Here is a 17243-nt window from a genome sequence, read left to right as displayed (position 1 = left end):
TTGTTTTTTATATGTACTAACATCGGGCAACCGAGATGGTAACAGCCTTTCATGCTAGGGTAGTCCTGGTAAGGTACCTTGGTATGAGGGGGTATTACAGTATTGTGTTGTGATAAACTTGGTATTGTACCTAAGTGTGTTTTCTCTATCTTTGTGATTGAGTAAAACAATTATCTTGAATTAGTGATGATCAAGTGGTGTGTTGACTTGGTTTAGTGGCCAAGTAGGAGCATTGACTCGGTTGTGTGGCCAAGTGAGAGTATTGAAAGTTAGACGGCCAGCCACATTATTGTGGCGGTTACAAGTTATAATGCTCTTACGTAATGGTGTATTAGTAGGAGTTATTATATGACTTTATTGTCATACTTATGAGTGATTAAGTGGGTATTCAATACCTTGTATGTAATATCTCTTGTAAGATATTATATAAGGGATCAACACTAGTTTACGTTGTATGTGTAAGGAACATATACACAATGACACGACATACAATATACACATACAAACATACTTCTCTAGTTGCTAAGTCCACCATCGATATGGGACTTGGGATTTAGGGCGCGGATATATTCCGGGATTCTAGTAGTCGTCGGAGGTACGATATACGGCAGTGGGCAGTCAGCGAGCACAACAGTCCGATCGCTTTCGCATAAAGGTTAGTTTTTATTTTCCAACAGCACAACGGTCCGATCGATTCCGCATAAAGTTTAGTCCTTATTTTCCAACATGGGTAAAACTACAACATGAAAATTTCATATTTGCAACAAATAATGGTGTAGAAAGTCGATTACTATCATAAATTAAACAAAAACATGCAATTAGATGGAAAAATTTGAGTAAATAAGAGTAGATCTAAGGAAGATCAAATTGGGGAAAACCAAGAGGAAAGAGAAAATCATTTACTTTGAGTTAATTAGTAGAGATTAAGAGGGCAAATGGAGTGGAAAGCTTGAATCTTTTCAAGAATGGGAAACAATGGAGTTTTTGTAGTGTTTTTAGAGGAATTTTGGTGTTTGAAGATATGAGGAAAGATGAAGAATGAAGGAGATAGGAGTAGGTAAGAAATAATAATTCTCGCGAAAATTTCTCAGCCCAGAAATCCACTCAGTCGATTGTCCCTTGAACTCGGTTGAGTGACCTACTCCACTCGGTTGAGTGACCCTATTTCCAGAAAAATCTCCAAATTCTGGAGCTGGCGCACTCGGTCGAGCATTATGGACCACTCGGTCAAGTGTCATGCACTCGGCCTAGTGTAGGCTCGCAGTCGGTCGAGTGTTTACCTATGGTGGGTAATTTCCGACTAAGACAAAAGAGTATAGTTCATGCAACAAAAGAGAATGTTCGGGAGTCCACCTGTTATCGGTGACTCGTCCCGAGTTAGTTTACGCGTCATCACACTTATCGACTCCGATACACTATTTTCACATTAATGACTACACTACTGACAACCACTGCCAACTCGTACCCTACAAGTCTACGATAACACTAGCAAGTCTAAAGCACATTCGCGACATTAAAAATGTCAAAGGACTAATGCATATAAACATAATCAACAATAGACTATGACTAGAGCTGAGCAAAACCGGTTATCCGCTCCGGTTTTGCAAACCGGTTCGGATAACCGGTTTTAAAAATTGGTTTTTTCCGAAACTAATCCAAATCAAATTAATCCGTTTAACCAGTTTTTTCTGAATATTAATACCGGATCTGTAAACCGGTTTACCCGCTCCGATTTTCATAAACGGTTTCAAGAAAGATGCACAACCATATGCATATAAACCACATAGAAAAATTAGGTGGAATCAATCAACAACACTAGTATATTTGACATTAATCCTCTATGGTATATTATACATAGTAGCATGACACTTAAAGTCAATAATTTGCGTTACACCTAATACTTATATTTGATTTTTAGTTTCTTTAAAAAATCCGGTTTAAAAACCAGTCTCCGATTTTGAATTTTCTACAACCCAATCCCCTCCGTTTTTATAGTAATATTCGGATTCCATAATTCGGTTTTCGGTTTAAAAATACGGTTCAGACTTTTTTGCTCAGCCCTAACTATGACCAACTGACACGACATATGAATTCTCCAACCTGTCTCCTACCCATTTCATCAAACTCATATTCATCTCATCACAATCCCGGCGACGACATCGCAACACCGCCCAACAGCCGGACCCCAGCCTGAGGTACCCGCATCGTAACACGAAGTACCTGAGTCTGCATCGCAACACGACCCGGTAACTCATACCCTTAATGTGCACACCCTCCTTGAAGGTGAGGGACCCTTCAAGGAGTGATCTCAAGCGTGAGGTCGGCTCCCACACCTCCTCGCTAAATCACCACACATCATATCTCAAGAGTAATCAAGACGCAACCAACCATACTTATACCACTAATCAACTATCACAACTACACATACCAAAACCATATAACACCACGATTTCTATGACACAACGACACAACAATTACATGTATAATGAAAATCTAGTAGGGAAAACCCTACCTCTTTGCATACTCCATAAGCCAACCGAGTCAAACAAGACCTCGTCTCATAAACCGTCTCATCCTACATGGACATCATAATAATAACTGCCACAACATGTCCTATAGTATTACACATTACAAAACCTCCTTATTATTACCCTTTATTTATCCATATTACTCATAATAATTACTAATTAGTACACCCAACAAAACCCCCAAAAGTTAGGGTTCATAAGAAAAGAAAACAAGGGTAGATCTTTACTTACAAGGTGGAAAGAAGAAGGATAAGATGTATAATCTTCTCATCCAAGCTTAGAATCTATAGAGAGGTGTTTAGGAGGATTTTAGAAAGAAGGGAGAGGATTTGGAGTGGTAGAGAGGGAAAAGAAAATGAATTAGGTTTTGGTGGAATAGATCCCGTCATAGGTAATATCGTCTACTGGTGCGCTGTGCTCGGTCGAATGTTGGGTCCACTCGGCCGAGTGCCACCCACTCGGTCGAGTACCGCTTGTACTCGGCCGAGTGATACCTGCTCAGTCCACTATGACCTCCACTCGATCCACTGTATGCTCACTAGGTCTAGCCTAGGTTCTAGTTGGTCTAGTGTGCAGCCATACCCTAATCCTGAGTAACTTCTTGTCAATTGTAAAGGTCCTCTCTCGCACCCTCAAGGTTCTTTACGGATCCCAAAATATCCAGGTATTACAGTTGTTCTCCCATGACTTTCTCCTTTAAAGGGGCACTCATTAATCCCTCTTACCGGAAAAATGAAACAAGTATGATGTCATGTATCTCTCTGAGATTCATGTCTCAAATGATATTGTTGTGGTCGAGTTACTGTTTCTGTTGTTATATTCTTACTTGTTGATAATAGTTTTTTCTCTTTCCAGAAAGCTAGGGAGAAAGCATTGGCTTTATTTACAAGTCTTTCAAGTGGCGCTTTTCTTTTTACTAATGTTGCTGCGCGTGGATTAGATATCCCAAGTGTTGACTGCATTGTGCCGGTAAGAGGGTTACTATAACTTATATGTTGAAGTTGATATCCTTCTTGAAGTTGATCATTGCTGATCATCTACTTGGATAAAATATATTATTGTTGGCTGCTTTCTGGGGTTGAGTAAGAATTAGCTAATAGCTGTTATCTTATTTGGAGTCTGCGTTAATTTTGAGGTTTATCAAATAAAACCTCATCTTATCTGGGATACTCACACTACAGTTCTTTTGTTCACTCTTTTGCTACTACGATTTTGTGGGAGTCTTCAATTTTTTCATGATATCGGGTTTTAGGTACATAAATTGCGGAGTTACATATTAGCACAAAGATCTAATATTTGAAAATGCATCTTAATCAAATCATCTTCTTTTTATTTCATTATGACCCTCCCCAAGATCCAAAAGTATTTATTCATAGAGTAGGACGAACTGCGCGATTGGGGAAACAAGGAAGTATAATTATTTTCCTGTTGTCTAAGGTAATTTTAAGATATACTTCCTCCAATCAACTCCACTCTACCTATTTCCATTTTCTACACTATTCACAAGTGCACATTCAATCTCGATTTTCTCTCACTACATAAGTGAAAATATATTCATGTGAGATCTTGTTTGATTCGTCTTTACGAGTACATTAAAAATATCTAACTTTTATAAGTTTTGCAAATACGTAGCTAACGATATTTACCGCGTAAAACACGCGTTGGCGAACGTGAAAAAGCAAAGTGGTAGAGTGGAGTTGAATGGAGGAAGTATATGTTCCATACTTTCAGAGCGATGGTTGGATCTGAAGGGTGAATCTCTATGTTGGAAATGTACCCCTTCCATATATTTTATTAATCACTTTGTACCTTTGTTGTTTAATTGTATTAAATTATAGGAGGACTCCTATGTTGAATTTTGCGTATAAGAAAGGTTCCGCTTCGAGAAAGAAAGTGCTTTGATGATGCTCTTGACGTCGTCCCGCATGTGAGAATCTTATGTTTTGAGTGTTATTTCAGAGGTTTCTTGCTTTATGCATAGAGGATAATCTAGTTAGTGTTTTAACTCCTTTAAACTTTTTGTTGTATATACCTAAAAGTTATATCTTAAAACTAAAATCAAATACTCATGTATCCTTGTTTTAATTATATGGTTAACGATTAATTGATTGTTTCATGTATGAGACTATCTCATACAGAGTACCAGACTAATTGTAAAGTAAACTACACAAGCAATGGAAAACTAATCTTTGAGTCTTTAATCTGTTGTATTGCAAATAAAGGCTGCTGCAAAAAATGATCGTGATGTTATGGAGAAAGGGCGTAAAGCCTTTTTATCATTCATCCGTGCATATAAGGAGCATCAGTGCTCCTTTATATTCAGGTATGCCATTAGGAATGTTTGATTTGGTTAATTATATCTTATTAACTTTGTCTAGAACTTATTAGTGGAATATTTATATCGATGGTAGGTGGAAGGGACTTGAAATTGGAAAGTTAGCCACGGGTTTCGGGCTATTGCAGCTTTATTCTTTGTCATAACTGAAGATTCATTCTCTGTCAACTAAAGAATTTACTCCAGCCGAGGGTGTGAAGTTGAAGGAAATCAAGTTTAAAAAAAATTTCCTTACCCTTCCTCTCCGTCTTACCAGCCTAGTTTGTAGCTGTTCTGCATCTATTATACTGAAATTGGTGGTATTATATATGGGTTTGAGAATATGCTGCATTTACCCTTTTCAAAACAAATATCACTATCCAGATAATGTTTTTCCACACTCTCTTTTATATGAGTAGCATTTATCCGTTCAGCGGTCTGCAAAGGAGTTTATGGATGTAGCATATACCTTTGAAAAGAATAAATTAAATCATGTCCGACTGAACAGAAGATATTGTAGCTGCAAGCCTGACTTCAATCACATTTGTATTTGAAGAAAGAGCTTTTTCTTTTTGCCAACTCTAAATAATTATATTTGAACATTTCATGTAGAGAGATGAAACTCGTCAAATAGATTGCTAGAAAATCCTGTAAAAGGTGAACCAAGAGTGATTTTAAACATAAACAGCTGAATTGAAGATTTATAATAGATAAATTTAGGGCTTATCACCACGAAAATTGGTTATGAAAGTCTTTTAGGTGTAGTTAGCTTCTCAATGGATTGGATGTGGAAATAGTGATTATCTTGTAATGCAATATTGAGTCTTAGGATTTTCAATTGGTCTCCCTTGTGACGGGTTACCATTTGTAACGGATATTTTGTGAGATAAAATGGTAACAAAATGGGTTAGTGGAGAAAGGGGACCACATGAATAGTGTTGCAGAGAGAGAAAAAGTGGGTACATTGTGAGGTAAAATGGTATCCGTCTTCAGCTTGTGACGGATATGTTATGTCTTCAATGAGAATTGTTGTAGGATTTTATGTGCATCTATTTATTGCGTCATATTCTTGCGGCAGTCTTTGCATAATATAGCTTGAGCCAACTGATTACCTTTTTGTTGCAGAGATAAATCTCGTGAAAAACAAAGGAAAAGGAACCTGCTAGCCAAGAAATCAGAAGAAAACAAATTGCCAAAGAAACGCAAAGCTGCTCTAAATAATAATGAAAGTGCTTAGATGAAGAAGAAAACTGCAAAGCAGAGACGTGTTGTTCAAACTAAATAAGACGATGATAACTTGACTCGAGAGTATAGGCTACATGTTTCATTGTTTCAGTTTGATGAGGACTTAATCGAAAAGCTTTTTGAGAGGATGAATTAACTTGAGAGTTGAGAGTAGAGGCTACATAAGGCAATGAAGAAAGAGTTATCGATGAGTGATAGGTTGAACCACAAGGAGACGGAAGGTTGCTAAACAAGTTGTTATGGATTGAATTTTATCGAGGTCAGTTTATCAGTTATTGGTTGGTTATGCAAATAAAACGTTGTAAAATATATGATAAAAGGAGTTTAGGGTAGTCGGGTCACACATGCAATTATAAATATATATTCATGTTAAACTCGGAAATAATAACATTGTCAATTTTTTAGGCTTAAAGACATCCACCTCACGATATTAGTATCAACCATAAACCGGGTCCTAGAGAAACTCTCGTTTATGACTAGGTTGTCCTATTACACATGCTTAGTCTAATCCGATTCCGTGCCTCTCGACTTATAGAACGAATTAACAAACTTAATCAATGAATAAAGCCTTTAAACAAAGATTAAACATGACGATACAAATATGTGATAGAAACAATTATACAATATACATTAGTTGTTGCATGGCTTCCCTAGTCCCTAGACAAAGGAAATTACTCGAACATAATGTGAATTATCTAAAGACAAATGAATAATAAAAGTAATGTAAGAAATGAAATTACCTTGATAATGGAAGAACTTGCAAATGAGAACAAGGAATGAAATGTAAATAACTTGTAATTGAATTATAACTTGAAATGTTTAAAGGGAAATATAAACAACATAAATAAAAGGGTAAATTGATAACTTATACCTGATTTAACACGAGTTTTCAAAACTTATACCTAGAATAATTTTTTTTCAAAACTTATACCTAAAATCTTATTTTGTTCCAAACTTAATACCATGTCTCAAAAAAAGACACGAATAGACCGTTTTGCCCTTGCTAATTAACCCATACTCCTCATTTTCCAGCTAATTAGCTCATCCTCTTTATTTTCCTGCAAATTAACCCATTAATTCTGCATCCACCATATACACCCCAACACCATCAACAGAACCACCTTCTTCCCCGCCAACAACATCACCAATCCTGCCGCTTCACTTGACATCATATCAACAGGCTCTCCTTGCGCCATTCCAAATCTGGATTGAGATTGAGAGCAGAATGAAACGACGGCGTATTTGGAGTAACGAAGAGAAGAGGAAGAAGACAGAGAGTCAGAGAGAAGTACTAATAATGGCAGGAATTGAATTGGCGCCATTGTTGTCCATGGTAATCGCCGGTACATTTCTTTTTCCCTACTGATTTTTTGGGGTGGATTTCGGATGTGAACTGAGCAAGTATGCGTAAATTCGTTTTATGGAAGAAGAAGAAGAAGTTTGGGTCGAATGCGGTTGGGGGTGTTCGATTGATTGGGGGTGACACTAGGAGGGGTCACCAGCGGCAAAAGAGTTGTGGGGCGGTGGCGGCACGTGGTGGTGATGGCGGGGGAGGAGGCGGTGGTTATTGGTTAATTGATTATGTTGGATGTGTGAGTTAATAGGTGGGAGAGATTGGTGATATTTAATTGACGAGGGGCAAAACAGTCAATTTATGACCTTTTTTGTGATATGGTATTAAGTTTGGAAAAAAATAAAATTTTGGGTATAAGTTTTGAAAAAAAGTTATTCTAGGTGTAAGTTTTGAAAACTCGTGTTATAATAGGTATAAGTTATCAATTTACCCTAAATAAAAACTAAACTAATCTAACCTAACCTAATGACTAAAACTAATCTGAAATTTAGAGGATTTTTGTGAACTAGAACATAATGGGAATTGTGTGGGAAAAAAGTGTGTGAGATTAGCACTCCTTATATAGGAAATAAGGGAGTAAAATTTGTAGAGGAATCCAAAATGACATCCTAAGCACACTCTTAATTTTCCTTCAATTCTTGAGTAATTGCCAAGAGGAATTGATAGTATCATATATGTCGTGTCTAGTATGATAATTTTAGGTTGTTTATTCAAGTGTTGGGGCCAAGTTATGCGTTAATCTCGGACATACCGGCTTACTCTATTTCTTTGTAGTTTGGGTCACAAAGGACTTAGTCTTGGATTGATCACCTTTTGAGGCAAAGGAAGCAACCACATCAAAGAGTCAAAGTGAAGATTTCATGTTGTTTAAACCAAGATAAGAAGTCCGTCTCAGCGAGCAATGACGAGTGAAGTTTGGAAAGTAAAGAAGCAAGCAAAACTTGGAAGTTCATAGGGGAGTCCCGAGCTGGGACGCAGCCTACGCAGGATGCGCAGCCTGCGCCACCTTCAAAGAAGCCTGCGCAATTATGTTTTAAACACGGGCTTAATTAAACAGTCTGTGTTTTTGGGATTGTTTTTGGAGGATTTAACCTAGAAAGGAGTGCACCCCTATATATACTCCTCATTTTGAAGACCTAGTTATCACCTAATTATTGAATAACCTCTAGAGACTTTTAGTAGCAAGAACACTTTATTTTGGGTAAAAGTTGTAATATTTTAGCTTTGAATGTTAATCTTTCCTCATTTCTTGGGTGTTTCTAAGAAGATGGAAGGCTAATATTTCATTTGCTTGATGTAATTTGATCAAAGTATCCAACTTTGGTATTGTAAGACTCTTAAACCTCTCTTAATTTATCTAATGCTCTTTTCTTGTGCTTAATTTCTTATGTTGAGTAATTGAATGTTTGGCTTGATCATCCTTGCATGTTATTTACTTGACTAGTGCACATCCTAAAGGAATGGTTTAATTTAGTTGGGATTGTTGAAGCAAGTTTGTTGTTTGTTGATTTGGTTTAAAGGATTCATACAACAAATAGGAAAGTCTATGTCTTTTGCTCATTTGTATGGTTTAATCTTATGAGGAATTGATCCTAGCTTCATCTTTTGGTTAAATTCTTAATGCTCATGCTTAGTCTCTTTTCATGGTTTAATGATTTGTTGCTTAAGTTTGAAGGGTATATGTAGATGATTTAATTTACATGTATCAACATATTGAGGTGATAGTATTGGGTAGATAATTTTAAGAGAGTAAAAAGAGTCAAACTTTATCATTGTTGGGTCACTAAGAGAGAATTACATCAAGTTTTTCCCTTTATATTGAATCTTGCATACTAGTTGTTTGTGAAATTGTCTCAATAGGAAGATCTCCAATCTTTACTCATATTTCCATGTTTTTTCCCAAAACCAATCCTTTTTCATCTATGTTTCCTACTAGTCGACCTTTGTTAATACCCATTGTTTGTGATTAGTGCCTTTTGTTAAGTTTAATTTGTCATTAAGATCTTAATTAGTAGTAGAGACTTACTTAGTAGTCAATAGTTTACAATTCAAGTTTTTAGTTGTTAACCCTTCTCTTGGGTTCGATCCCTTTACTTCCACTTTACTATTGTTTTAGTTTAAAGTTATTAGAGTCAAAGTCTAGGGTATAAATTGTTAATTTGATAGGTTAATTCTAGTATTTTAACGACCTAGTATTTACCGAGTCAGGAATCCCATGCAAATCCTTAATGCCTCTTTAATCACCTGATTAAATGTGATAATTAGCACCTTAATACCATCCAAAGAGCATCCTAAGTTGAGCATCCTAAGTAGCATTTGTGGACTTTGCATTTTGGGCTAGGCTTTGTTTTGCATTTCTTCATTTTAATCCATAACTTTTACCATACAAATCCATGCAATATCTCTTGGTTGGTCCATCGTGCTCTTCTATTTAGCCCTGCTTCTAGTGTTTGCAAAAATATGTAGAATTATGCTCCTAAAAGCTCAAATACCTACAAAATATGACAAACTATGCAAATACAACTAGAATGCAATATTAGCTCAATAACACTAAGATTAGTGCAAATTAGCATGTAAAATAGAGATAAAATATGCAGTTAGAGTGTATATAGAATGAACTTATCAATGAGTATCAATTTTCTCAACGAGATCCGGCGATTTTCTTTTATGAAGATCGACTTGTTTATGGATTTGGGTTATATGAGTAATCTATTTCTTAGAGAAATTCTGTTGGAGAGTGTTCAATTATTTTGTTCTAGACAAATTTTTAATGTTGTTAGTAATCTTAAGTATGATTGTAGCTACATAATTATTCTTTATAATTATTTTATGACAATTGATAAACATCCAAAACCTTTATAATTATATTGGATACGGAGATGCTAGCAAATCATCAACGACGCTCATTTAAATTTAAAATGTGGTGTTTTGATTATGAAGAGTAGCTTGAAGTTCTTACAGATGAATAGTTTAAATGGGATAATGGTTTATCCTCTTATAAACTTCTTCGTAAGCTTTAAAGAGTAAGGGGTGCTTTAAAACAATGGACTTTTTAGAAAAGGAGAGAATGGAATAAAAAATGGACTGACTTTGATGATATGCTTGGTGCTGAATTACAACATATATTTAATGGCGATGATGAAAATAGTTATGAACAATGTCATGATAAATATTTGGAGTTTAATAAGGCGGCTACTCTTTTTTGGAAGCAACGTGCAAAATTACATTGGCTAAAAGATGGTGACGCCTGCACAAAATATATCTTCAATTTTATACGGGAATGATACAAAAAGAATTTTATTTTTGGAATACGACAAGAAGATGGTGTATGGAGCTTTGAAAATAAAGATATTTACTTATTATTTGAATATTATTTTCAGGATATTTATGAGACTATGGTGGAACATGAGTCTTTTGATGTTTTTCTCGACAATTCTAAGGCTGTATTTGCTAATTTACATTTTAAATTAGACAATGATCAACATGATTTGCTAGCAAAGCTTTTTACTCGAAAGGAAGTACATAAGGAGGTCTTCCAAATGGGTCCCATGAAATCAACAGGACCGGATGGTATCCCGGGTATCTTCTTTCAGAAATATTGGTTTCATATTAAGGAGGACGTTACTGCTGCAGTTTTATCTATGCTAAATACGGGACATATTCTTAAGGCTATTAATCGTACATCTATTGCACTCATCCTAAAGACTAATTGTCCTGAGAAGGTGGAATATTATAGACCAATAAGTCTGTGTAATGTCATTATGTGAATTGTCTCAAAATGTATTTCGAATCGGATGAAGATTTGGATGCCTCGATTGGTTGGTGAATTTTAGAATGGCTTTATACCCGGACGATCAATCACTGATAATATTGTCATCTCTCATGAATTATTCCAGCATATTTCTAAGAAAAAAGGTGGTAAGAGGGGTGTTATGGCTTGTAAAGTGGATATGACCAAGGCATATGATAGGTTAAGGTGGAATTTTATTGAAGCTACCCTTCGTCATATGGATTTTCCGCATAATATTATTAGAATAATTATAAATTGTATCAAATCTGTATCATATGAGATCGTTATCAATGGTGTAGCAGGGACGAAATTTAAACCAAAAACAGGTATTCGACAAGGGGATCATTTATCTCATTATCTTTTTGCGTTGTGTACTGAGGTTCTATCTCAACTCCTGCTTAATGCACAACAGTCATGTCTCCTACAAGGAACACAGATATGCCGGGTTGTGCCATCGATTTCTCATGTCCTTTTCGCTGATGATTCTATTTTCTTTACACAAGCCAATACGAAAAATTCTCATGCACTATGTGGCATATTGGATTTGTATTGCTCATATTCTGGACAACGAATTAATGATAATAAATTAACGGTGTCGTTTAGTCCAAATTGTACACTTCGTACCATTACTGACTGTCTCAAGATTCTTAAGGTTTCGGGTGGTAACACAATGGGTTTATATCTGGGTTTACCTACGGAATTTGGTACTAGTAAGAAATAGGTTTTTGCTCTAATTTTTGACAAGGTTTGTAAATGGATTCTTAGTTGGAATAATGTTTATTTGTCTGCTGCTGGTAGATTAACTCTTATTTGCTCGGTACTATCCTTACTTTCCATCTGTTATCTATGTGCATTTTGAATGCCGGTAAGTGTGACATTGGAGATTGATGCTTTAATTTCACAGTTTTGGTGGAGTGGCCCAAAGCAGGGAAGGGGACTCATTGGAGTAGTAAACTGTTTATCCATTCTTCTAAACAAAATGGTTGTTTGGTTATCCGTCGTATTGGTTACTTAAATCAAAGCTTACTTGCCAAAATTGAATGGATGATTATAAGCAATTCTGAGTGCTTAATAAGCCGGGTATTGGGGAGTAAATACCAGATTACGAAGGACGCTATTATGAAATTAAATTTTGTTATGCCAGTTGTCATGGGGCGGTAGAGGAATTAAATGGCAAATTGATTTACTAAAGAATAATCTATCCTGGCAAGTGGAATTTCCCTCTTCATTAGACATATGGCAGGATAGATGGATTTATAATTCTTCCTTTCTTTATCTGATACTTATCTTCAACAAAAGCCACCTTTGGCAGTCTCTTTGCTTCAGCAATCATCTGGCCAATGGGATTATGAGACGGTGCTTAATATTTGTGGACCGAATGTTTTTTTTTTCCGACAAATGTAAACCATTATATTAAAGGAAATGAAAACAGTAGTGTCAAATACAAATACAAGTACAACAGTAAATTAACCATTAGCTAAACTAACCGACCAGTTACGGCGTGAGCGAAGGAATGTGCGAATTCCACGTAATGAATTACGCACATCAATTGGGACTGGCTTTTGAGAAGCCAGAACTGAACATAATTTTTGTGATGAAACGATAAAAGCAATATCAATGAAAGTAGAAAACTCTTGAGTCTTCATAAACTGGTGCAATGCGTGAGAATGAGGAAACACGCATATAGAAGATCTTAGGCAAGCAAGAGTCAGATACAACAGTAGCCATATATCCATCCTGAAAAGAACTCCTGCAAATGGATATCTCGTAAGAGACCGAAGCACTCAAATTTGTCGGATACATGCCTGCCATACTGGGAATCCGCCGTGACTGAAACTCTTCATGACGGAGAGAAGATAAACTTAAATGTGACCGGTGCAAGGTCTCTGCTAGACGAAGTATGCGTTCAGGCTCAAGTGTAGCATTTTCAAAAACTATGGAGTTTCGTGTGAGCCAGATGGAGCGCAAGATGCAAAAGAAGTAAAGCAAACAATCTAAACCTGTTGATGAAGAACGATGAAGATACAACAAATGATCAGCGAGCCATGTAATGAAAGAGATATTTGAGTTAGCCATTGATCGAATTCCAAGCCACGAAGCCCTCCAGACATGTTGAATTACATCGCATGAGCGGAACAAATGCTGAGGAGTCTCTGTACCCGATCGACATAATGGGCAGGAAGTATCAAGGCTAAAACCTCTATGGGCTAGAACAGATTTTGTCGGGATGATGTGATGAGCAAGGCGCCAGATGAAAAGGGGGAATTTGCTTGAGAACGGAACTAGCCATATCAATTTCCATGGAAAGACACTTAACTGTGGTGGTCTCGGCAAAAGCTTAGATAGAAGATACTTGTAGCCCGATTGTATATTATAGGCGCCATCCTCAGTATATTTCCAATACAGGTAGTCATCAATTTCAAGTAAAGGTGGTTCCATAGCCAAGATGGCCTTTGCGGTTGAGTTGTCAAAAACACGAAAGATAAGTGGTGTTTTCCATGAGCCATTCTCGCAAATTAAATCGGAAAGTGTAAGAGAGTGACTACATTGATTCCGTCGAACACCTGGTTTCTTCCCTTGTACCCAATGAGTATTTAGAAGATTAATTAAATTGCCATTGCCAACTTTCCATGCCATAGCTTCATTGCAATTTGCAGCAACTCAACAAAGCCCTTGCCATACAAATGATGGCTGTGAGACCTTGGACTTCTGATTAGGAATAGGGAGATCTTTCCGATATTTGGGCGTGAGATATTTGGCAAGAATACCAGTAGGTCTATGATGAATGCGCCAAAAATTTTTCAAAAGATAAGCCTGACTTAGAACGGTCACCGATTTGGACCGAATGTAATGCCTCTTGTGTTTTCAATAGCTATTCCTTTAGAAGATGACCCAGATTATCTTTATTGGAAATTAACAACAAATGGACAATACTCTAGTAAGAGTGATTATGCCTTAGCTTTTTCTAAGCTGTGTGTAGACACTTCAAAATATCTACCTAACCTTATGGGTACTCGATGATGAGGCTAAAATTTAATGACGAAATAAAAATTGACAATGTTATAATTAACGACTTTTTACGCTTATTACCCGAAAAAATGGATTGAAAACCACCTTTAAGCCTTTTATTTTCATTTAGCCCACTTTAGTGTGTTATTGGCATATAACCAATGAGGTCCAAAATTTATTCGCTTACCAAATGACAGTCAGATTAAGACGGAATTGTTATTGGACCAAATAAATAAAAGTTAAAGAGGTGATATTAATTGGTCTTAGCCGAGTATCAATAGGAAATCGAGAGAGAAGGGTGTGTCATGTAGCAAGATAACAACGAGATAATATTTGGCAGACAAATTAGATAAGGTTTTATATTTTTTCCACCATGATAAGAAAACTAGTGACAATTCCTATCGAGATGCCAGTAAACTACAACAAAGCACAATGCAAGTACAATTCGTCTAGTTCCAAACCTCCGCAAAGCCTAAATAGCACACCACTATAAATACAACTACAAAATATACTGTAACGGGGAGGACGAGAAACAGAGGGGACACACAATTCCACGGGAGGAGCACACAAATATACCCACATAAGATCTGAGCCATAAATCCTATATTCACATACTTCATCTCAAATATACTATCTCAATTTCAAATCAAACCATACAAATAAATTATCCCAATTCCATAAGAGCCGTCAATTTACGACAAAGTCGAAATTCATTAATAGTCAACATCCACATAGGCCTGAGGGTACCAAATTCAAATAAGTTTTCTTTGCTCTTTTTATTTCGTTCTTTTATTTATTTTCTGTATTTATCGTATAATTTGTATATAAACTAACCTAATTTACTTTTTCTTTGTAAATAATTTGTACTATTTCGTTAAATTCGTCAAATATATAATATTACAAATAAATAGTAGAGGCCGTCAGTTTGATGGGCGATCCGGGTGTCTAACACCTTCCCTGATCGTACCTTTACCCCCGAATCCGCAATCTGTGGTTCAGACCGGAGTGACGGATCAGTCCCCATTCCAGGGTTCAAAAGGGGCCTTTTCCATTTAACTTATTTTTGTATGTTTTTTTTTTTTATAAAACCTACTGACGACTCCATATTATATTAATTAATTATTTTCAAAAAGAAGATTTTTTCAGGGATCTCAAAGTGTCAACTCCGCTGGGGACTTATTAAGCGGGTAAGACTTGAAACCTATTTGTAATATTGTTATATTGACTTTCTTTGTCTCGTATGTTAGGTTAGTGTTTTAAGATTAAATTTTACGAAAAATTTACGAAAGGAAAAGACTAATGCTTATCTGATATTGGAAACGCGTCCATCTGTATTAAATATTGCTTGTGTGAGTTCTTAATTAGGGGGCGTTTGGTTGGGGGGAATAAGGAAAGGGAAAGAGAATAAAAATGGTTGATTCCTTTTGTTGTTGTTTGTTTGACACAAAGACAGGGTAACCCATACCCCCAAAACCATTCTCATCCTTACCCCCCCCCCCTTGGGTAAGCCCATAACCCCATAATCCCTTCTTCCTCCTACTCTCTATTTCCACCACTCCCACCAACACCCACCACACTGTCAACCACTGCCACCTACACCCTACACCCACCACACCAACACAACCACCACCAGGGACGCCGACACAACCATCACCAGTGACGCCTCCTATCCACGCTACCCCATATCCTCAACCACTAAACACCACACCAATACCTTCAGTAACTCTCCCACCCCACCAACCACCACCAACACCTTCCTCGGCCACACGACTGCAACCGCCCGACGCCGGCCACACCAGATCTGGTGTTTTAAGGGGTAGGGGAGGGGTTTTTGAAGGGTTGTGGTGGATTTTTTTAGAATGAATAAGGTGTTTGGGGTCGGGATTGTGGTGTTTGTTGAGGACGTGAGGCGCGGTGATTAGGTTCGCCGTGGGGTACCGTGAGGAAGATCGTCGGCGCCGCTACTTGTGGTGGTGTCGGTGTAGATAATGGTGGTAGGTGGTGGGTAATGGTGGTGGAGGTGGTGGATGTTGGCTTTTAATTCCCTTTTCCTCTAATTGTCAACCAAACACCCAAGTATAATATGGGTGATCCCATTCATTTCCCTCTCTTACCCTTTCTTGATTTCATTTTCTTACCCTTTCTCGTACCAAACGCCCCCTTAGTGTGTATATATTATACCTATCTAAAACCGCTAATGTCATATCACTTTGTTGCCCATGAACTAACATGTGAGTGTTGGTTTTAAACTTGTCATTCTTTTTGTTGTTTTTTCGGACTTCTATTGCGTATTTTGAGGCATAGGCTCTCTGTAAGCCAATATTATGTCACCTTAAGTTATCATAATTCTCCATCGAAAAGTACGATATATACTTAGAAGGTCCATTCGCCCGACTAGACCTTATACGTATTTTCCACCTCATGACGTCGTGTTTTGGCAACTCGCGTGGTCCATATGACTGGGTGAGAACAAAAGCGAGAGATACCCTCGGATATTTTAATGTCATGAATACGTAATTTTCAACCCGCAAGCCTAACCATTAACCCCGTAGAACCTTTGATTAGGATATATTATTTATTGTTTGTAATCTGTTTTTTTTTTTTTTTTCAATGAATCATTCCGTCTAACTGGTCAGCGTGAAAGAATTTCAATATAATGAAAATTTGCATTTAAATTAGGTAGCTTTTGCATTAATTAGCCTCAGACTATTAGAATTTAGATGTATATATTAATTTATATATTTAGAATAACACTGCATCATACATGCATAGACGCATAACAATTATGGCATCACGTTAGTTTGTATAATCCAGTCACCTAATATTATCGCATACTTTGTTTGCATTTTAGGTTGCAAATTTTCAATTACTTTGTTTGTTTTTTCCTTTCACAAAAAAATAAGTTTCCCTTTTCTAAAACGATGAGGTTCTAATTTTAACTATTGATTTTAATTTTATTTTATTTTAATTTTTTTTTTTTTTTTGAAAAATCCTAAATCAGGG

General features: G+C 36.7%; 1 long non-coding RNA gene across 1 annotated transcript; it reads left to right on the top strand.

The window, feature by feature from the left end:
* The first annotated feature begins 2461 nt into the window (after positions 1-2461).
* LOC141600393 (uncharacterized) lies at positions 2462-8822 on the top strand. Its single transcript, XR_012524311.1, has 6 exons — positions 2462-3192; positions 3384-3497; positions 4367-4455; positions 4751-4851; positions 4940-6346; positions 8216-8822. It is a non-coding gene; the product is annotated as an uncharacterized LOC141600393 (long non-coding RNA).
* The last annotated feature ends 8421 nt before the right edge of the window (positions 8823-17243 follow it).

This window comes from Silene latifolia, chromosome 9, assembly GCF_048544455.1.
Source record: "Silene latifolia isolate original U9 population chromosome 9, ASM4854445v1, whole genome shotgun sequence".
Lineage (NCBI taxonomy): Eukaryota > Viridiplantae > Streptophyta > Magnoliopsida > Caryophyllales > Caryophyllaceae > Silene > Silene latifolia.
The sequence above is the reverse complement of the archived record's forward strand: the minus strand, read 5'-3'. Positions and strand labels throughout refer to the sequence as shown.